The 23,540-nt window shown below is 47.8% G+C and overlaps 1 long non-coding RNA gene across 5 annotated transcripts in view; it reads left to right on the top strand.

The window, feature by feature from the left end:
* Positions 1-23,540, top strand: part of LOC131765599 (uncharacterized) — a 207,776-nt gene that overhangs the window by 149,727 nt on the left and 34,509 nt on the right. For all 5 annotated transcript variants that reach the window (XR_010835562.1, XR_010835559.1, XR_010835558.1 and 2 more), the window contains exon 5: positions 15,059-15,171. This is a non-coding gene — a long non-coding RNA (uncharacterized lncRNA). The remainder of the gene's footprint in view (positions 1-15,058; positions 15,172-23,540) is intronic.

Raw genomic sequence — 23,540 nt, 5'->3', positions numbered from 1 at the left:
GCACACAGGCTGGGCTGGAAGTGAGGGAGGAAGGGGATGATGATAAAGAGTCCTCAGACGTTTTGGGCAGCCAGCTGGAGGGAGGTCTGGGCTGGCAAGGCTGACTCTGGGACTCTGCTGTATATCTGGAATTTTCTGACCGATGTAAAAGTTGTCTTCTGAGTTGCTGTTCTGCAAGAAAGTAGCTTCTTGCTTGATTTATGGCTGAGGGTGACATTGCTGATAAACCAGCTAATGGTGCTTGTTGCCCATGGTGGGGAGGGCGGGGTGGTCACGGCTCCCAGCCCCGAAGGAGCTTACGGTGCACCTGGGGAAACAGCACGGGCACGATGAGGTAAGAGCTTCGGTGTAGGAGGAACCAGGGGGATGGGGTCAGGGTGGGCAAGGAGGACTTCTTGAGAGAGGAAGGAGATTCAGATGGAGAAAGAGGAAGGATTTCCAAGATTATGGAACAGTGCAAGCAAAGGTATCAGGAAGGAGTGGACGTTTGGGGGGATGGGGAGAGGTGGTGGGGGACAGTGAGGAAGAACTTGGCACACAGAAGACACTCAACAGATTTCCTAAGGAAGGAAGGGGGGGTGAGGGGAAGGCGGGAGAGAGGAGAGGGCAGAGAGCTGCTCTCAGAGGCAGGTCGCCCCCCCATTAGCCCTGGGGCAGACAGCTGCAGAAGCATCCCCCTTGGGGAGCCTCCTGGCAGGCCCTCGTTTCCCCAGCTCCCATCCCAGGCTTGCTCGAAAATATGAAGCTGAGGCTTAAAAACAGGCTTGTGGCCAAACCCCACCCCATCGTCGTCTTCTTCCAGGGCCTGTCTCCAGCCAATTCCTTGCAGAGTGGCAGCCACTCTAGCGCCCTGCTGGAGAGGCAGGGGTGTTGCCACCATGGGGTGACCGACCGGCCGGTAACCCCCCCACCAAGGTGGCAGCTTAGGGAGACAGCAGGGCCTTTGTCTGGTCCTGACCCTGCTGGGAGGCCCGCTGGCCTGAGTTTGCTCACTGTTAATAATTGACCGGGTGCCCAGGGACAGGGCCCCCTCTGGCCAGCTGGATGGAGGGCACTCGGGACTGGGGCCTTGGCTTCCCACAGCATCAGGTGACACTCACCTGGGGCCGGGGGAGGAGAGAATCCTGGCCTTGGGTGAGGATCAAAGAAGCCCAATGCCTCCCCCACTGCTCCCCAAGCCCAGAATTATGTGAGGTGCAGAGAGGGCCCAGCCCACGGTGGCTGGAAGCCTCCTAGTTGTTACCCTCCAGAAGGACAGGGCGGGGCAGGCACAACACATTTACCCCAAGAAGAAAGGAGATGGAGGACGGAGAGAAGACCCTGGAAGGCAGGTGTGAGGTTCCCTGAGGAGGACAGAGCTGGACTCTTAGACACAGTGGCCCCATCCCAAACGGCACGTGGCCACAGACCCCTTCCTCAGGCCCCCTGATGGAAAATGCCAGCCAGAGAGAGTGTTTGGATTGACTCCTTCTGGGCCAGAGGGAAGAGGGTTAACAACCCCCAGCCCTGGTCAGACCACCTGTGGTCTCTGGCCCTGGGTGAGTCAGGCACGGTTCACCCCAAAGCCGGGAGCATGGAGGAAGGTACCTTGCGATGTGCATCTCAAGCCACAGGAGGGAGAGGAGGAGAGCAGAGAGAACGAGAAGGGGAGGGCGATGCTATTGACAGCAGCTCCAGCTCCTAGGGCTTCTTTATAAGAGTAAGTGGTCTCGGTCAATCATCCTAAGGAGCCCTTTGAGCCAGGTGCTGTGACTACCCCCATCTGACAGTTGAGGAAACTGGGGCACAAGCCGGTCATCTGTCCAAGCCCCGGAGTTGGGAAACAGCAGAGCAGAGGCAGTCTGACTCCAGCCCTGTGACCTGTACCACTCCCTTATCTCCTGGGGTCAGGGCAGGGGGGAGGGCTGCAGGAAGGGGAACGGGGCCCCTGAGTAGCAGAGAGTGGAGAATAATTGAGGAGGGTGCTGCCTGGGGATGCCTTTGAGGTGGAAGGGGGTGGGATCCAGCTTGTTCAGCTACTGCAGCCTGATCACCCAGTATTCTCCTTAGGGAAGGAGACCAGGTGGGCTGGCCCCTGGGTGTCAGGTAAGTGTGTCTCAGGCCTTGAGAGGGAGGGACGGTGAGCCTCACCCCCCCTCCTCAACCCCACCTCTCCCCTTCCCCTTTGGCTTCACCTGTGAGAAGTCAATATTGATGTTTTATGACCTAAGATAAACACACATTTTTTTCCTCCCATACAGGGGTTATCTGGTCTGGAGGGTTAATCAATGACCACTGGGGGTTGGGGGAGCCTCTGAGAAGAAAGCAGCTATTCAGTGCAGTCCCCTGCCCCAGCCTCTCCCCTTCCCTCCTCCTCCCACCTGCTGCCTCCACCTCCCCCATCCAGTGGGGACTGACCTGGCCCTGCCAGTGAACGGGGACAGGGCATTAGGGAGTGCGAGGCTGGAGTCCGGAACGGGTGTGTCTGGGGGACTTAGTGGGATGCGGCAAGGAAAGCATCCTTGAGGCAGTTTGCCCTGTGGTTTTCACCACAACGACCATTTCATTCATTTGGAGGGACAGGTGGGCCTGCACGAGGCTGCTGTGGGCCCAGCCTGGCTCGGTGTCTGGGAGAAAGAGAGAGCACTGTCTCCTGGGAGCCACACACACACAGAGGAGATGAGACTCATGTCAGAGAGCACTCGAGTTGACCCAAGATGATGCTGGCTGCTTCCCAGGCAGGGGCGTTGGCGTCCAATGTGTGGGTCAGCCCTGCCTCTCACCTGCTCTGTGGCCTTGGACGGTGGCCTAACACCTCTGGGCCTCAGGGGCCTCACCTCTCCTCGCAGGGGGATTTCAAGGGTCGAATGAGATCTTGTACTTAGAGTGGGGAGGAAATAAAGTGACTAAAGTTCACGTGGATTGTAGCCTCTCTGCCTTCTATGGGAAGGGCATGATTCATCTCTGGGCTAATGGCCCTTTTACTTAAACAGTGATCGGCCTTTAGAGTTTAGAAAACAGAGTGCCTGTGAGCACAGGCTGGAGGGGTGAGGCTGAGCTGAAGCAAGTGGGCAGGACTGTGATGCTGTGAGGACCGTTCCTGGGAGCGCTCAAGGGACCCAGGAATAGGCGAGAATAGAGTGACATGGGGTGTCTGGAGAGAAGGTTTGAAAAATACCTTGTGGGGGCTTCCCTGGTGGCGCAGTGGTTGAGAGTCGGCCTGCCGATGCAGGGGACACGGGTTCGCGCCCCGGTCTGGGAAGATCCCACGTGCCGCGGAGCAGCTGGGCCCGTGAGGCACGGCCTCTGAGCCTGCGCGTCTGGAGCCTGTGCTCTGCTACGGGAGAGGCCACAACAGTGAGAGGCCCGCGTACCGCAAAACAAAACAAAACAAAACAAAAAACCAACCTTGTGGGGCAGAGGAGAGGCCAACAGAGAAATACTGCCAAGGGGAAGCTCCTGGGGTAGGGAATGACCAACACATTTTGCGAATGTAGTATGTGACCTTGAATTTGAAGTCGTTTCCACCTGATGCTAAAATCACTGTCCATTATTCCTAAATGTGATTAAATATCTGCTACACCCTTGAGCCTTGGGTTCCTGGTGCATTGTGGAGGGATGAAGGAGGAGGATGGCATCAGCTTAGCAAGAGGCGGTTCTCAAACGGGACGCCAGGCGCAGGGTTCAGGGCCACGATGTGCAGCACCCCGGCAGAGGCATATGCTGCATCAGGAGAAACAAACCTCCCGCCTCAGAAAGCCCTCAGGAATATGGGCCATGAGAGGTGACTCCACAAGGCTGGAGAACTTGAAGACACACAGACCAGGGGCACCTCGGTTACATCAGTGAAGATGCCTTTTAAACACGATCATGCCACAGATGGCTGCCGTCATGGGATTGGGTTGTGGTCTGGGAAATTTGAGGTTGAACACATGTAGTCACTGACCCCCTGCTGGGCACTTGGCTGTGCCTACAGATGATGATGGTGAGACAGGTCTCTGCCCCTCAAAGAGTTCTCTTAAGAGAGGACAGGCTGTGACCGACATGACTAATCGTCCCCTATGTCACTTCCTCCCCTTCTTTCTCGTGGTGATAGAACCCCAGCGTTTTCATCTGGGCACATCAGCCCAGGGTATAGACTGCCTTTCACGGTGTCCCTTGCAACTAACGATAGCCACATGGCCAAAGGGAGGGGAACAGGAGTGGCGTGTACAACTTCTGAATTGCATACTCCCCAGCCCCTTTCCCCCTTCGTGTTCACTGGAATTGAAAATTGGAGGTGACCATGCTGGACCCTGTAGGTGGGGACACCCTCCTGGGATGGGAAAGCAAAAAGACAAAAGAAGCCCACCCAGAGTGTCACAGAGTAAAACCACCAGACCGGCTCTGATTCTCTCACGAGAGAGAAATAAACTTCCATCTTGTCGAAGCTGCTGTTATGTTTGGTCTCCCATGCTGTTATGTTTGGTCTCCCAGTTATAGCTGCCAAAATCTTTTCCGTGTTTGATTTCGACTACTTGGAAGTAGAGGACTGTCATAGAAAATACTCACTTACGTGGCACTGGCTTCACAGTCAGGTAGGGCAGACACAGATACGCAGACAGGAAAGTTGGTAACCCTTGTTATGCTCTGGCAGAAGATTTAGTAAACTGTCATCTTGATCAGTACCTTGACAGGAAGACCACATGCTCTCTGAGCCTGTAAAGAACTTGAGAACTGAGGAGGTCCTGACTACTTGCTGCGTTTGGCAGATTCCTAGAAAAGAGAGATGAACTCGGGTTAGACTTAGCCAGTTTTCAAGCAGGGACGGAAGGGAATACAGTTCTGCTAAGGGCACCTATGCCTGCTGCCTGCAATCTAAATTGACTGAGAGTCTGGAATTTTGGAGCCTTGAAGAGCTGTCGATGCCAACTGCTTCTGTACCCCAGATGGAAGGAGTGACCAAAGTTGGCTCTGAAAAGACAGCCTTAGTAGGAATTAAGACTATGGCCCTGAGCCTTTCTCAAGCTTTCCCAGGTGAGAATTCTCTGCCAGACTGTGGGAGCCAGCCCAGCAGCCAAGATCAGATTAAGGGTGTTCCCTTTCCACCCTGGCCTATTGTCTCAGATGGCCTGAAGATAGCAGCCATGAAGCTGAGAGAGGGGTCTGGGCAGAGCACGGAAGACAGTAAAAATACAGCGTGACAAACTCTGTCAGGACAAGACCTTTGGCTGAGTTACCCGCACATGGAACTGACTCAAAGCAAATAGGCCAGGAGCCCGAGAGAGGCATATTCTTTGATGCCCACTTCAGATACAGTTATGGAGGTCAGTGACCTAGTAAGAGTCTCCCAGAGGACAAAGCCAAGAGCCAAGGAGGACAGTGGACAAGGGAGTTACTTCTAGAAAACAGAAGGACAGGAGTCTTTATAACTTCTAACTAGCATGATTTGGTAATTGCTGTGGACTGGGGCCATCTGTGTAGTTCCTGTTGTTTTACTTTCCAAGTAAGAATTGTTTTTAAAATGTGATGTGTGGTTCTTGTTCCATCATTGTCTGTTGGAGGAGGGTGGAGTGCAAATGTGTCTCTTTTTTTAAAATAAATTTATTTATTTATTCATTTATTTAATTTTTGGCTGCATTGGGTCTTTGCTGCTGCACACGGGCTTTCTCTAGTTGATGAGAGTGGGGGGCTACTCTTCGTTGCGGTGTGCGGGCTTCTCATCGTGGTGGCTTTCCTGGTTGTGGAGCATGGGCTCTAGCTGCACAGGCTTCAGTAGTTGTGGCACGTGGGATCAGTAGTTGTGGCTCACAGGTTTAGTTGCTCCATGGCATGTGGGATCTTCCTGGACCAGGGCTCGAACCCATGTCCCCTGCATTGGCAGGCAGATTCTTAACCACTACACCACCAGGAAAGTCCCAGATGTGTCTTTTAAGTGTGTTGGTCTCCAGGCCACAGGTAACCACATCCAGATCTGATTGAGGTGCTGGGTGCAAGATGGCCTGGTGTTTGAGGTTGTTTGTCTTGGAAGACAATGTTAGTGTTTTATGTGCAAAAAGAAGAGTGATCACAGATAGTAAGGTGGCCAAAGGGGTGGACTGTGGCAGAGACTGCTAATTTGCCCCAAGATCCATTTTTCCCTTGTCTCTCTAATAATATAACAACTGAAGTAGAGTGAAGCAAGTGGCCACCCAGGATAAAACTGCATTTCCCTGACCCTTTGAAGTTTTATGTGGCCATAAATCTAAGTTCTGGCTAGTGGGATGTGAATAAAGTGATGGTACAAGTTCTGGATGATATCGTAGAAAGGCAGGAGACACTCTCTCCATCCCCTTTCCCTGACTTGATGGCTGGAAGACAGACATGTTGGAGAGTCATGTTGGTCCATGCATATTATTGCAAACCCTAAGGATGGTGGAGCAGCAAGACAGAAGGAGCCTGGGTCCCAACATTGCAGAGCTGAGGCAGCATGCCAGTTGGGACTTTTAAATGAGACAGAAATAAACTTGCTCAAATCACTGGTATTTGGAGGTTTTATTTGTTTTTGTTGTAGCGTCTGAGCCTCTAACCTAAGTAATACAGCACCTCAATTACTGCAATACCGTGCAATAAGAGCTCTAGTAAACATATGTGTAAGGTGCTATGGGAGTGAAGTGAAAAGAGTGCTTAATTCTGTTTTGGGGAAATCTGGGAAGACTCCCAGGAGGGGGTGATATTTAAAATGCATCTTGGGCTTCCCTGGGGGCACGGTGGTTGCGAGTCCGCCTGCCGATGCAGGGGACGCGGGTTCATGCCCCGGTCCGGGAAGATCCTATGTGCTGCGGAGTGGCTGGGCCCATGAGCCATGGCTGCTGAGCCTGCGCGTCCGGAGCCTGGGCTCCGCAACGGGAGAGGCCACAACAGTGGGAGGCCTGCGTACCACAAAAAAAAACAAAAAACAAAAATAAATAAATAAAATGCATCTTGAAGGGTGAGAGACTTTTCCAGATGCACAAGTGAGGCGAAAGTGAGGGACATACCTGGACGTTGGACAGTATGAGCAAAGGCTCAAAGTGGTGAAAGCACCTGTCAAACGACTCAAGATGCATAAAGGGAGAGGCAGTTCTGGGAGATGGGACTGGTGACTTAGATGGAGTCAGTTGGGAAGGACCTTGAATGTCATGCTATGAAGTTTAGACTTTATCATTTGGAACCGCGGAGGGGTTTAACAGGGCAGTAACATGATCTAATTTTTTTAAAAAAATAAATAGGTCTGCAACTGTGTTTAAGATGGATTTGAGAAGAGAGAGCCTGGGGGCAGAGGAAAGGCACTGTGTAAACATAATGCAAGTCAATTTTGACTTTCCCACAGAAACAATGTTATAAAAGAGGATTATGCTCCTGGCCATGGGTCTGACATACAGATTTTTATAGAACTGACCACAAAACCAAACTCAAGGAGCTATAATGGTATACCCATAATCTCTACATTACAAAGTTTCTAAACAATATATGAATAATTAAATCGGGCCACACAGTAACTAACCACAAAAAGATATGTATAATATATTATAATGACTTTAGTCTCTTATTTCTGCCCTTTAAGGAATTTATTGTTGCAAAAGTAATCTGTTTATTTTTAATAGCTTTATTGAACTATAATTGACCTATAGTGAACTGCACATATTTAAAGTATACAACGTGATAAGTTTTGACATATTTATACACCCTTGAAAACATCACCACAGCCAAGAAAATGAACATTTCCATCACCCTAAAAGTTTCCTCTTATGTAATTCTTCTCCCACCCCTTCCCCATCTACCAATTCCCAGGCAATCACTGATCTGCTTTTTAAAAAAATATTCTAGAATTTTATATAAATGGAATCATATCATATGTACTCTTTTTAGTCTGACTTATTTCTCTCAGCATAATTATTTTTGAGATGCATCCATGTTGCAGCACATATAAATAGTTAATTCTTTTTTAATATTGAGTAATATTCCATTGTACAGATATACCACAGTTTATGTATCCAGTCACCTGTTGATGGACCTTTGGTTGTTTCCAGTATTTGGTTATTACAAATAAAGCTACTATGTGCCTTCATGAATAAGTCTTTGTAGAAACATATGCTTTCATTTCTCTGGGTAACTACTAGGAGTGGAATGGCTGGATCACGATAGGTATATGTTTAAACTTTTTAAGAAACTGCCAAGAAGTTCTCCAAAGTGGTTGGTGGTTGAACCATTTTACATTTCCACCAGCTATGTATGCAAGTTCCAGTTTCTCCGTGTACTTGCCAAAACTTGATAGGGTCAGTCCCTTTATTTTAGCCATTCCAATAGGTTTTTAGTGGTATCTCAAATCTTTTATCTGTTATTGATTAGATTAGTTTCTTACTATTACGTTTTGAGAGTTCTTTATATATTCTGGATACAAGTCCTTTATCAGATAGATATATGATTTGCAAATACTTTCTCCAAGTCTGTGGTTCCTCTTTTCGTTCTCTTAATAGTGTCTGTTAAGAGCAGACATTTTAAATTTGGATAAAGTCCAATTGATCAGTTTACTCTTTTATGGATCATACTTTTGGTGCTATATCTAAGAAATTTTTGCCTACTCCATGGTTGCAAAGGTTTTCTTCTAGATGTTTTACTTACAGTTAAGTCTATAGTCCATTTTGAGTTATATTTTGTATATGATGCAAAGTATAGATAGAGACTTTTTTGCTTATGGGTGTGTAATTGTTCCAGCAGTATTTGTTGAAAACACAATCTTTTTTGGACTGCATTGCTTTTGCGCCTTCATTGAAAATCATTTGTCCTATAAGTATAGGATAATACTTATAGGTCAATTTCACCTCAATAAAGCTGTTTTTTAAAAAAAGTATAGGGTCTATTTCTGGTCTCTTGATTCTGTTCCATTAATGTCTATTTTTATGCCAATATCAAACTGTCTTGATTTATTGTAACCTTTTAATAAATTTTGAAATCAGGTAGTGTTTTCCAACTTTGCTCTTCAAAAGTTGTTTGGATGATTCTCCGTCCCTGGCACTTCCGTATGAATGTTAGAGTCAGTTTTCAAACCTCTGTTTACTTTTATATACAAAAAACACAGAGAAAAAAGTAAAAATCACAATAATCTTACCACTTAGAGACTATCGCTGGTAATATTTTGGTTGTGTACTTCTTTTATTTATTTATTTTTTTTTTTGCGGTACGCGGGCCTCTCACTGTTGTGGCCTCTCCCGCTGCGGAGCACAGGCTCCGGACGCGCAGGCTCAGCGTCCATGGCTCACGGGCCCAGCCGCTCTGCGGCATGTGGGATCCTCCCGGACCGGGGCACGAACCCGTGTCCCCTGCATCGGCAGGCGGACTCCCAACCACTGCGCCACGAGGGAAGCCCTACTTCTTTTTTTTTTTTAAGTCCTTGTTTTATTTATTTTTGGCCGCACGGCTTGTGGGATCTCCGTTCCCCGACCAGGAGCTGAGCCCGGGTCAGGGCAGTGAAAGCACCAAGTCCTAATCACTGGACCGCCAGGAAATTCCCTTTGGTTGTAGATTTTTTTTCTATGCTTTAAAATATTTGCTTTATTAAATGTTTATGTAGCATTATATGCTAAGCATTGGTTTTTTTAACATTAGGTTTATCGAAATATATGTATGGTGAAATTCACTTTACAAGTGTATGGTTTGATGAGTGTTGACAGATATATAGAGGCATGTAAGCACCATCACAGTCAAGATGTAGAATATTTTCATCACCCAAAATGTTCCCTCATGCCCTTTTGTAGTCACTCCCCTCTTCCAACCCCAAGGTATCACTGGCCTAATTTCTGTCCCTATACTTTTGCCTTTTTTCTAAAATATCACGTATTTGGAATCACAGTATGTAATCTTCTGTGTCTGTCTTCTTTCACTTAGCGTATTGCTTTTGAGTTTCATGCATGTTGCATATATGAATAATTTGTTCCTTTTATTGCTAAGTAGTATTCCATTGTATGGACATACCAGTTTGTTTATCCATTCACCAGTTGATGGACATTTGGGTTGTATCCAGTTTAGGGCAATTGTGAATAAAGCTGCTATAAACATTTGCATACAGGTATTTGTGTGCACATGTGTTTACATTTCTCCTGAGTAAATACCTAGAAGTAGGATTGCCGAATCATTTGCTAAGTGAATGTTTAACTTTATACATTTTGAGTCTTGATATTCATAATGGCAACAGCTGTAAGAGATACGTCACCAAATGATAGACATGCATCATTCGCTGGGCCCATTAAATCACGGCATTTGTATTTCACTCCCATCCATCCATTGTGCAATTTAATTTGACATTTAGCTAGTAAATTTCCACCTTTCCTGGTTATTCTTGCAAAATAATTGGAAGGTTTTGTGTTTTTATATTTTTAGCCAACCAATTCAACATTCTCTTAAACTCTCTGGAAAATTGTCCAAGCTTATTTCTTTAATTGTGTAGTGTAGATAGAATTTTTAATAGGTGACATATTTACATAGTTTTCAGGAATAACATCACCTTATGATGGAAACATTTCCAAATAACCAGTTTCAAAATGCTCTCTCCTTAGCCTATATTTTAGTTGAAAAGATGTGCCTTTCTCACTCACTGCTGAAATGTTCCCTACAGGTTGATAAGAAGGACATTTTTTGTCTGAAATATTGGCTGGGGTCACACACTACCAATAAACATTTGTCATAGAAAAGGTCAGAGAGTCTAGAATATACTCGTCTTTCTGTAAAAGAAAAATGCACAAATTATCCTTAGTTTTGATTCCAAGAAGACCTGCAGGTTCAGAAAGTTTCCTGTTAAACCCTTCTCTTTTACAAAGTTTGAAAATATACTTCTGTTTAAGGCATCGCTTTTATTTTATTTTATTTTTATTGAAGTATAGCTGATTTACAATGTGCCAATCTCTGCTGTACAGCAAAGTGACTCAGTTATACACACATATATATATTCTTTTCCATTATGGTTTATCATAGGATAAGGCATCGCTTTTATAAAACCAACCACGCCGGTGGCACCCTGGAGCACTTAGGAACAAATGAAGCCTTGTGCTGACAGGGAGCCAAAGTAGGAAGGCGCCCCCTAAATACCCCACACAGAGGAGCTGGCCCTCACCTCTAGGATTCCCAGAGAACCTTCTGGGACTCAGGATAATCTGAAACTGGGACTGAGGACAGTGTCAACCCATTTATTAAATATTTGGTTAAGTCTTAAATTTCTAGATTACAAAAAACCCAACTCAATATTTTTATGCCTCACCCCAAGGATCATATTGCAGTTTTCACTTTGGAGACCAAGATATAGGGAGGGACTTCTGGGGCATCAGCTGAGAGAGGCCTGCCTGCAGGTTGGACCCTGAAGGCTGGAGGGCCCCCTTTGGGGGAGTAATAGCTTTTCCTTTTAACCAGTAGGAAAACCCAGACTCCCCAGTCTCTGGTACTATCTCCTGAACTGGACAGGGGACCGCCACTTCTCTGCCACCTACTCCTCTGGCTGCCTCTCGGAGGGGTCCTTTGATCCTGGAGGGTGGGGAGAGGGCCCCCCGAGGGCAGGGAAGGGGCTGCCAGTGCTGCGGGCATTTTCTCTGGGAGGCTCCCAGGTGCACCCTCACCAGGCAGGGCCTCCATCAATTGCCGGTTGAGGGGACGGTTGAGGCCGCAGCTGTGGGTGTTGGTAGGGAGCAAAGCCCTAAAATGGGACCTTATCACCCTAAACCTGGAGTCATCTGGGAGGCAGGCCCTGCTAAAAGGGCCTCTCCCCACTGCTCCCAGCTTTACAGAGCCTTGTGCTTAGAACCTCCTCTGTAAATATTTGTTGGATTTAGTTGAATGGCGTTGAAATCTCATTTCCTGATTCCAGCCAGGTTGGAAGGGAAGGCTGGGTGGGCCAGGCTGTGATTCGTGGGGGGTGGAGTGGGAGGGAAGCAAAGCCAAATTGGACAGCTCGGCCCTTAGGGGAACATCCTGAACCCCGAAGAGCTTCAGCCATTCTCATCCTTCCAGCCGCTACTTGGCTGAGGGTCCGCCTCCCAGATGAGGGTCCCTGATGGTCCAGCATGCAGGGAAGCAGGAGGAGGTAGAGGCTGGGAGGGGCCAAGCGAAGGGAACAGCCAAACCCAGAGCCCCAGGGGGTGTGTGTGCAGAACACAAGTTTCAATGCAACAGAGTCTTGGTCCCCATCTTCTAGGACTTCTCTCCTAAGGAAGCTTCTCAGGCAGTTCTGCCCTCCTCGGCCTGGTGCTTGGGAAAGGCTCCCTATTTTGGCAACGGGAGAAGACCTCGGCACGTGTCACCCCATGTGCTCAGAAGCATTTACCTGTCCTCAACGCACGCACACAGACCCGCGTCTGTGCCTACTTGCAGACTCACGCGGCCAGCCCAAAGCACACATGTGTCCCACAGGCAGACACACAAGCGCACGCACTTGCCTGCCCTCCATCAGACCTTCCAGTGTGAACACACATATACGCACTCTAGAGACAGCCAGAGCCCCCCAGACACGGGTCGTCCCTCAGGCACAGCCAGCGAGCCCACAGGTCCCACTCGGATGGACGTGAAGCAGATGCGGTCCCCCAGGCTACGTGCTTCTCCAAGGCTGGTGTCCACCAGAGTCAGAGCCGCATTAGAGCAGCTGGCGTGACACAGGCTCCCATTGTGCGGCCAGGCCCAGGGGACAAAGGGGGCCTATTTCCTCCCTCTCCCCGTAATCCTCCACCCTGGGGCCTGGGAGCCCAGTCGCCTGTTGCAGAGCGTTAGGGAGACTCCCCAAGAGGCCAGGTTCTGCATGAAGGGCTCGTGGAAAACCCCAGCCTGGGCAGGGGAGGGGAATGTAACTCCTGCCTCAGGAACCCCAGAGGGACGGGGGACCCCCTCCACTCTCTGGGTGCGGAGAGGAGAATCAGGGGTTGCACTTGTCCTGCTCGAGATGGGCACAGACCCCTACAATGCCTGGGAGGAGAGTTTCAGCTGCTCATGGAATCAGGACATGGCCACTCTGTGAGTCTGAATCGTGAGGGTGTGGAGGCTGCAGCCTGCTGGTCACTTGACCCCCTCAAAAGCCTCCATGACCACAGCCACTGCCATCATCACGCCCTCCATTTCTGCTTTGACATCTTCACTACTTTTTTCTGGCACTTAACCACCCCCCCCCCCCCCGCCCTCCTGCAACGTGTTCGTTCTGTCGCATCCCTCCATCACTGGTGATGGATTTCTTACTAGGTACAGGTGCAGCTCTGAGCACAGGCGTGATGGGCTCCTTTCATTTCACTCTGTGACAGATTTGCACCAGGGCTATGTTCCAGGCAAACTGATGTTTCTTGCTTTCTTCCAAATACAAGGCCTTTTCCTTTCTCTGTGCTTTTTGCTCATTCACATAGTAAGGAGTACAATAAACACTTATTGAGCATAGGGTTACCAGACACAATAATGCAGTATTTTTATTCATTATTAGTAGTATTCATTGTTTATCCGAAGTTCAAATCTAATAACTGGACATTCTGAATTTTTATTTGCTAAATGTGGGGACCTAACTGAGCACCTACTGTGAGCTGTGCTTGGGAGATACAGTGACGACAGAGCCAGTGTCTGCCCTCAGGAAGCTTCCAGTGTAGTGGGCGAGACTGACAAGTAAATACAGCCCTACCACAAGGAGGGCTGGGGCTCTTATAGGGGAATTTCAGGGTGCCATGGGTGCCCAGGGAAGGGAAAGCCACCCTGGTCTTGGGAGGTCAGAGAAGGTTTCCGGGAGGAAGAGTACTTGAGTTAAGACTTGTCTTAGTCCGTTCAGGCTGCTGTAACAGAATACCATAGACTTGGTGACTTATAAACAAAAGAAAGTTATTTCTCACAGTTTGGGAGGTGGGAAGTCCAAGGTCAATGCAGCATCAGATTCAGTGTCTGGTGAGAGCTCGCTTCCTAGTTCACAGATGACCATCTTTTTGCTGTGTCTTCACATGGTGGGAAGGGTGAGGGAGCCCTCTGGGGTCTCTTTTATAAGGGCATTAATCCCATTCATGAGCGTTCCACCCTTATGACTTAATCACCTCCAAAGTCCCCACCTCCTAATAATATCCTGTCAGGGTTAGGATTTTGACATGTGAACTTTGGGGGCACACAAAAATTCAGTCCACAATGAGTCTTAAAAACTCAGCGGGGGTGTGGAGCCACAGTGAGCACTGAGATGGGCTGCAATTCTGTGCATTGGCACAGGGACCCCCACATTTAAATGGCTCTCTACCGGGGGGTCAGGACAGGACTGAAGGCATTTGGAGGAGCCACAGTCAAGGCTAGCATGCAAGACAGGGCAGATAGAGACAAAGGAAACTCCAACTGTATGGGTAGCCTATGCTTTCTATAAAAGGCTGAGGCAAAGAAGGACCCAGAATCAATGACAGATTGAATGCTTGGCATTCAGAAGGGGAAATGGCAGGTGTCACCTTGACCTTGTGTCAGGAACCACCATGATATCCTCCCTTCCACTGTATGACTCCCCAGCTGGGACTTAGGTAGCCAACCCATGGCTGGATGTGAGGGAGGGGGCTATAGCCAGACACAGACCTGAATGTACATGCATGTGAGCATGTACGGCTGGGTGAAGTGGCCGGGTGCCGTGACCGGGTGCCTGAGTGCATGACATCTCTTATTGTGTCATTGGTTTGGGTTTGCAAGACTAGGGCAGCAAAGGATGTAAAGAACATGAACATCAGCTTTAAGAAACACGCGAGTTCGAATCCTGACTCTATCGCTTACTAGCTGGTTAATCTCCACTGAGTTAACATAACCTTGTTGAGCCTAAGTTTCCCTCTTTGCAAAATGGGGAAAATTCCACCTAGCCTTACCTTAAAACAAACAAACCAACAAATTAATAGGACTAATGCTAATTTTGCAGGATTGTTGGGAGGATTAAATGAGATGATGTAAATAAAATAACAGGCACATGATTGGCTGTGTAAAGGTTTATTTTTCTTTCCCTGCAAGCACCACACCTGCTATTCACACAGCAGTCATCACATGAATAATAAGAGCAACAACATTTATATAATGTGAACCAACCAGTTAAGTCTTTTTTTTTTTTTTTTTGGCCACACAGCGCTGCGTGCCGGATCTTAGTTCCCTGACCAGGGATTGAACCCATTGCCCCCTGCGGTGGAAAAGCGGAATCTTAACCACTGGACGGCCAGGGAAGTCCCAAGATTTTCTAAGGTATTCATAATTAAGAGGTGGAACATCGTACTCTTTTAATATCCCAGTGAGATTTCCTGTATTTACAACCTTTTTTTAAACTAAGAATCATAAAGACTTGTTAATCACCGATGGTTAAGATCTAAAGAAAAACTAATATCTGGGTACAGTCAGGTATTTCCATCATTAAGTTTCTACTGTTTGCAAATGAATGCAAAAACTGTTTTCCTTATTCCAGTTTAAGAATTTCTCGGGAAAGTGTTCTCAGTACTCCCAGGGAGTAATGGGCCATCTGTAGCTCTTCCTGTGCTGTCAGCATTAATTGCCCCAAGAGGAGGACTAAATCTGTGATCTGTTCTGCTAATCCCAGGGGAAACTTTATTTTCTAGCACACGACTTTCTCTTGCCTCTTGCAGACTAAAGGAGATCTCTGTTATGGATTAAATGTTTGTGACCCCCTCCGAAAATTCATATACTGAAGCCCTCACCACCTAGTGTGACTGTATTTGTAAATGGGGCCCCTAAGGAAGTAATTAGGGTTAAACGAGGTCATGAGGGTGGTGCCCGAATCCAAAAGGACTGATGTCCTTATAAGAAGTGGAAGAGACACGAGAGATTTCTCTCTCTCTGCACCTGCACAGAGAAGCCATGTGAAGACACAGAGAGAAGGCAGCCATCTACAAGCCATGAGAGTCCTCACCGGGAAGCAAATCAGCTGGCACCTTAACCTTGAACTTCCAGCCTCCAGAACTATGAGAAATAAATGTCTGTTGTTGAAGACACCCAGTCTGCAGTACTTTGTTATGGCAGCCCGAGTGGACAAATAAGGCTCTCTGTTCCTCCCAAGCCGCGTCTGCCCGTGACAGCTTGGTCTCAGACTCCTGCTAGCGCATGACACACATGCACAGGACATGCTTTCCCCCCTCCCAACCCTGGCCCCTTTCTAATAGCAGGTTTCCCCAGCAACCAACTTTCCAGGCAGTCCATTCCCTTTCCTCTTTTTTTGTTTTCTTAAATTTATTTATTTTATTTATTTATTTTTGGCTGTGTTGGGTCTTCGTTGCTGTGCACGGGCTTTCTCTAGTTGCAGTGAGCGGGGACTAGTCTTTGTTGCGGTGCGTGGGGTTCTCATCTCGGTGGCTTCTTTTGTTGCAGAGCACAGCCTCTAGGCACGCAGGCTTCAGTAGCTGTGGCACACAGGCTCAGTAGTTGTGGCTCACGGGCTTACTTGCTCCGCGGCATGTGGGATCTTCCCGGACCAGGGCTCAATCCCGCGTCCCCTGCATTGGCAGGCGGATTCTCAACCACTGCACCACCAGGGAAGTCCCTCCCTTTCCTCTTAATCAAGTCCATTCTCCATTGAATGGGCTTCTTTACTCACTGCCTTGAGGGAAGCAGATTCTTTTTTGTTTTTTTAAATTTAATTTTATTTATTATTTTTGTACAGCTGGTTCTTATTAGTTATCTATTTTATACTTATTAGTGTGTATATGTCAATCCCAATCTCCCAGTTCATCACACCACCCACACCTCCCCCCGCCGCTTTCGCCCCTTGGTGTCCATACGTTTGTCCTCTACATCTGTGTCTCTATTTCGAGGGCAGCAGATTCCACAGACTGACATTTTCTAGGGACTTTTCATCTTTAAAGTGCTTTTTTTCCAAATCTATATTTCAAAGCATACCCAAAGGGCAGAGCAGGATTTTTAAATGGTGATCCCTGTGAGTGACCGTCTTTGATGTGCTCACTCTGGGGTCTCTGGGGATGGGATGGGGGAGGGGACAATGGTATGTGAATGGTCCCACCCTTACCACCTCCCACCCCCAAACGGGCTGGGCTCCTTTGGGCTGCCATTCCTTTGTTCCTGCTCTTCCTGTGCTCAGAGCTGCCTTCCCCACTCTTCACCAGCTAACCCAGTCCTAGCCCACCACCCTGACTTGGGTCCACCCCACCTCTCCCATGTCTTACCTCCCTTTTTTGACTGTCGGCCCCCTGCACGTGGTGGCTGCGTCTCACTCACCCTGACCAAGTGCTTATCGTGATTTACCACCATGCTCCTTGCTTACCTGGGTTCTCTTTCCATTCTCAATGTTAATTCCCTTGGGTAGTTTCTCTTGTCCCCATTTTACAGAAGAAGAAACTGGCTCATTGAGACAAGGTTCCATGCCTAGAAGCAGGCAGCAGGGGTAGGAGCTCTGCTCCCTCATCCCCCAGCCCAGGCCCAGCCCTAGGTGCCTTTCCTGACCTGCCATCTCCAAGACCCCTTCTCTCTGTCTGAGCCCCGACCTGCTCCCCTAGTCTTCAGGACTCTTTATTTTCCGGTACAATCCATTAGAACGCCAGCCCCAGGAACCCCCAGCATTTATAAACAGAGCCTGCAAGTGGTGGACCCTGGATTATATTGGGTGAAGAAAAGAGCCCTGTTTTCCTAACTAGACTTCAAGTTCTAAGCAGCAGAATGCACCTGCTTGGCTTCTGTCCCCGGCACAGGGCCGGGCACACTGGGGGGGCTCCTCCCCCGCCCACTGGACACTCCTCACCGTCCTACCCCTGCCTCCAGCTGCTCGTTATAAAAACCCCGGACTAGCACCCATGATCTTCACCCCCTGCTGCCGGAACTCACTTTTGCCATGATTGTTAATATGCCTTTTTCCTTTTTCTCTCTGAATCAACATTAGCTTTGCTAGCTCCCTTCCCTCCGCCTGATAAGAATGGGGTAACGGCATCTGTATGAACTTGGGGTGTGCTTTTGTTGCCTTGTCAGAACAGAAGCTCCTATCTGGCCGGTGATGGGCTGGGAGCCAGCCCCCAACAATGGAGGCCTTGTAAGCCGGCCTTGCGGGGGGGGATGCTGGGAGCCTGCAGTTCAGCACACACACAACCCTTCCGGGTGCCACCTTCCTATCTCCGGCCACCGAGCCCTTGCCAATGTTGGAGCTGTAACCCAACCCCTGTAATTGCATGTCCCGATAGAGCATTGCTGGGCTTGGGCCACCGCTCAACAGTGAGTTAGGGTGCTGGGGACAGTCACCATAGACTGTGGGTGCTCCTGATTCGGGGAGCCTCTGGCTGGGTGTCCCCCACTCTCCTCCCAGGGGTCTTGGGCTGACTGAGAAAACCACAGCACAAGGCAGGCGGTCTCAGCTTCCCATACCTTGGAATCAGTGTGTTGGGAGACCCCACACACACACCCTGACCCATTCAAAAAGAATGGTTTCTCTTTTCTCTGCAAACTTCCCACCCCCAGCCTACCTCCTGCTGTTCCTAGCTGCCCCTTTCTCTGGCATTCTCCACCCCTCTCATTCTGCTTGCCCTTCTTTTTTTTTTTTTTAACATCTTTATTGGAGTATAATTGCTTTACAATGGTGTGTTAGTTTCTGCCGTATAACAAAGTGAATCAGCTATACATATATCCCCATATCTCCTCCCTCTTGCATCTCCGTCCCACACTCCGTATCCCAAAATAGCTAGCTAGTGGGAAGCAGCTGCATAGCACAGGGAGGTCAGCTCGGTGCTTTGAGCCCTTCTCATCTTTGGCTTTCTCCTGCCGTTTTTCTTAGGCTCTCCTCCTCCTTAGGCCCAGCCTCTCTTCCCGTCTTCCTCCTTCTCCCTGGGTCTTCTCCCATAGAGGGAGCTCAGATGGCAGCTCTGTGGTCCCCAACCCACCCCAGGATTCTGACGTCTTTGGAAAATCTAAGGTGCCTTGGGGGAAGCAGTCGGCTCCAAGACCCCCTCCCACTCGTACCAAGAACATCATCCTGGCTTCACCGAGCCCCCACGGCTGTGTGCTCCAACCAGTGCCTGGGATGAGGGGGGGGCGGACTATGGGATTGGCAAAAACCCTGCCCTCCCAGAACTTCCAGTTTGGGGGAGGAAATGGGTACTGAACAAGTCTTCAGGTGCCAAGTGCTGTAATGAGTGACAGTGAATTCTAATCTGGGACTTCTCCAGTGGAAAATAAGAATTGGATACTTTGCACTGGTGCCCATTTGTTCCAGGTACATCCCTAGTCATCATATTGTATTCAGTCTCATGTGCAGGTTTCAGGAGGAAACCATGCCTCTGGTTGCCACGTAACAACCAGCAACAAGACAGAGTGAGCATACAGAGACAGGGAAACCCCTCAGAATAGCACAAGATGAGGTGATGGGGGCTGTGCAACATATTGGCGATGGAGAAGGTGGACGATGGGACTGATTGAAGAGCATCTGAGTGGTAGAATCTGTAAGTGAACGTTGGGATGCGGGGTGAAGAGGGAAGGAGTTATAAAGATGGCTCCCAGTTATCTTGCCTAAGCAGCTAGGTAGATGGAGGTGCCATTTACCATATGGGAAGAGTGGAGACAGCACATATTTGGGGCTGGGAGGGGAACCAAGAGCTCAGCTGTAGACATGTTAAGTTTGAGATGCCCAGGCTATAACAGCATCAGCATCCCTTCCCTCCTTTTTAACAATAGAAGCCCACTGCCTATCCCCCCGCCCCGGCAAGTGTTTCTGGTTGGGCTATCACGTACACTGCCTCACTTCCCCAAGCACGCCGAAGGGCATGACTCAGGCTGGCCAATCAGAGCACTCACCCACCTGGACACAAAGGTTGGTCCTTGGGTGAGCACACGTGGGGGACACTGAAGAAGAGAGGATTGCACTCTTCTCTGAGTTTGTGAGCTGTAAGGAAATGTAGGGCTGCCACTGTCAGTGGCATCATTCAGCCAGAGAATGAAACCAACACAGAGGAAAGACAGATCAGGAAATGGAGAGAGACAGCTCTGGTAACATCATCTGAACCTCTGGGTCCATCCATGCCTGAAGGTAGATCCTCTCTTTGATCCAATACATGACCTCATAAAATCTTTTTTCCCCCTAGGAGCTAGTTTGAATACTTTTGCAGGTGACTGAAAGAGACAATCCAATAAGACTAACACAGCATCCAAGAGATGTCAGGTGAACCTTCTGGAGCAAAGACAGATGCAGAAATGGAGGAAGCCAGGTTCTGGGGAGGGACAGACAAATGAGACAGTGGCTAGAGAAGGACATGGAATCAAGGGACACGTGACAGAGACTCCCAAAGGACTTCACTTTTGCTTTCTTTCTCGAGGTTTTACCTTCCAGATAGGTGCAACCATGTGGCTAAGTCTGGTTAAAGGGATGTGAGTGAAAGTACTGAGCGGGCTTTTCCATTTCCCACTGGACGGGCAAACCTGGTGGTGAGAACCTTGGGAGCTGTCGTGGACTCTGTAGCCTTGGACACCTGTGGACACTGCCTGATGCCCCATCTAAAACGAGGCCCTCCTTCCCCCAACTGCCAGGAGCACTGTCCACTCACAGCTCAGCTGAATCTTTCCCCAGAAACTGCTTTGCCCCCCTGGGGGTATCAAAAGGGGTCCCGTATCCAATGACTTGTGGGGGGTAATAAACCTAGTTCCTTGCTTTAATTGAGACAACCACGAAGGCCACCCCAGCTCCAGAGCTCCTCTGGGATTGGCTGAGTCCTCTGTTGTGACTGCATCACAGCTCAGCTCTGCCCTTTGCCCAGTTTTACCTCCATCACTCCCCCCGCCATCAGGGTTTGCTCCCCAGTAGAACACCTGGTTGCAGATCTGTCTCAGAGTCTGTTTCCTGAGTAATCCAACCTCTGACAGAAGCTGTCTTAGACTGTGTGCTGGAAGCAGCATGTTGAAAGTAGTGAAGTAAAGAGATACAAGAAACCAGAGTCCTCCAAAACCACTAAACCCCCATATCAACCCTGAACCATCAAGGTACGTGAGAGAAAAACAAACCAAAAAAAAAAACCAACAAAAAACACCCTTCTATTTTGTGTAAGCCAGTGCAGTTTGAGGCCTTTGTTACAGTAGTCTAAACCATATTCTCATTAACATAGAATTTGATATCCAGAAGTGGAATGTTGGACGTGGCAAAATTTTAAACATGAGGCGTTGTGCAATTATTGTCAGACAGTGAGCAGATATGTCAGGTTGGAAAGCTGGTGACCCGTGCTATGCAAAACAGTTGGTAACGCTATCTCCTCTGATATCTTGGAAGACAGTTCACATGCCCACTGAGCCTCTAGTTCTAGAGGAAGTGGTTAGAAAAGGTGCAAGTGTTGGTGGGTAGTCTTCTCCCCACATTTAGCAAGGTCCTGGAAGAGAGAAAAACTCAGAAGAGAGACAGTAGTTTGCAAGCATAGATGAAAATAAACAGAGCTCTGTTCATAGAGATTCTTCCTGCCTGTGGCCAGTAAGGTGAGTTGACTAAGAATCCAGTATTTGGAAAGGTGCTGAGAAAGTCAACTGCTTTTGCACCCCAAACTGAGGAAGTGACGTGAAGGAGCCCTGAAGAGGCAGCTTTCCCAGGAGACAAGACTGTGGCCCAAGCCTTTCCCAGTTAGCTCCAGTTAAGAACACCCTGCCAGACAATGGGAGTCAGTTCAACAGCCCAGAGCAGATTCAGGGTGTTACCCTTCCACCCAGGCCTACTGGGTTAAGTAACCTCATAAACTGTTGTAATGTTAAGAGAGGGTAGGATGGGCAGAGTATAGAGGCTGAGAAATAAATATGCATACATGTGTCTTCAGGTTTAAGAATGATGTCTGCTCCAGCTTTTTTGGCTGGGTTACTTGCTTATGGAACAGATTAGAAACAAACAGACTGTAGTCATACTAATTTTTAAAAAACAGTTTTAGGGACTTCCCTGATGGCGCAGTGGTTAAGAATCCACCTGCCAACGCAGGGGACACAGGTTCGAGCCCTGATCCAGGAAGATCCCACATGCCGCGGAGCAACTAAGCCCGTGCGCCTCAACTACTGAGCCTGTGCTGTAGAGCCTGCGAGCCACAACTACTGAGCCCGCATGCTGCAACTACTGAAGCCTGCGTGCCTAGAGCCCGTGCTCCACAACAAGAGAAGCCACCTCAATAAGAAGCCCGTGCACTGCAACAAAGAGTAGCCCCTGCTCGCAGTAACTAGAGAAAGCCCGCACACAGCAACGAAGACCCAATGCAGCCAAAAATAAAATAAATAAATTTTTAAAAATAGTTTTATTGAGATATAGTTCACATATGATAAAGTTTACCCTTTAAATTACACAGTTCAGTGGTTTTTAGTGTATTCACAGAGTTATGCAGCTATCACCATTATTCATTCTAGAACACTTTCATCGCCTCCCAAAGAACCCCATACCCTTTAGCAGTCAATGCCCATTACTACCTCCGTGCCCCCAGCCCCTGGCAACCACTAATCTACTTTCTGTCTCAATAGATTTGCCTATTCTAGACATTTCATAGAAATGGAAATCATACAATGTATGATCTTTTGTGTCTGGCTTCTTTTACTTGGCATATAATGTTTTCAAGATTCATCCATGTAGTAGCATGCACCAGTATTTCATTCCTTTTTATGGCTGAATAATATTCCATTGTTAGGGATATATCATATTTTGTTTATCCATTCATCAACTAATAGACTTTTGTTTTTTTTACACTTTTGGTTATTATGAATAATCTTGGTATGAACGTTCATGAACACATTTTTATGTGAACATATATTTTTCAGTTTTTTGGGGTATATACCTAGGAGTAGAATTGCTAGGCCATAAAGTAATCCTGTGTTTAACTTATTCAGGAAATGTCAAACTGTTTTACAAAGTGGCTGCACCATTTTACATTCCCACCAGTAATATATGGGTTCCAGTTTTTCCACATTCTCTCCAGCACTTACTGTCTGCCTTTTTTTGTTTATAGCCATCCTAGTGGTTGTGGAGCAGTATCTCATTGTGGCTTTTATTTGAATTTCTTTGTTGGCTAATGATGTTGGGCTCTTTTCATGTTTTCACTGGTCATTTGTATATCTTCTCTGAAGAAATGTCTATTCAATTTCAGTGCCCATTTTTCAAATTAGGTTATGTGTCTCCTTATTGTTGAGTTACAAGAGTTCTATATATATTCTGAATTCAAATTCCTTATCAGATATAGAATTTGCCAGTATTTTCTTCCATTTTGTGGGTTGTCTTTTAAGTTTCTTGACGGTGTTTTTGGAAGCACAAGGGTTTTTAATTTAGATGAAATATGATTTATTTATTTTTTCCCTTTTCTCTTGTGCTTTGGGTGTCATACATTAAAAGGTCAATGTTTAATCCCAAATCGTGAAGTTTTATAGTTTTCTTTCTTACATTTAGGTCTATAATCAACTTTGAGTTAATTTTTATATGTGGTGTGAAGTAGGGATCTGATTACATTCTTTTGAATAGGGAGATCTAGTTGTCCCAAGACCATTTTTGAAAAAGACTGTTTTTTCACCATGTGTCAAAGTCTCCATGTCCAGAGTCTCAATTCTGTTCCATTGACTTATGTGTCTATTCTTATGCCAGTACCACGCTGTGTTGATTAATATAGTTTTGC

The sequence above is a fragment of the Kogia breviceps genome, chromosome 11, assembly GCF_026419965.1.
Source record: "Kogia breviceps isolate mKogBre1 chromosome 11, mKogBre1 haplotype 1, whole genome shotgun sequence".
NCBI classification, from domain to species: domain Eukaryota; kingdom Metazoa; phylum Chordata; class Mammalia; order Artiodactyla; family Physeteridae; genus Kogia; species Kogia breviceps.
This window is presented reverse-complemented; position numbering and strand designations above follow the sequence as displayed.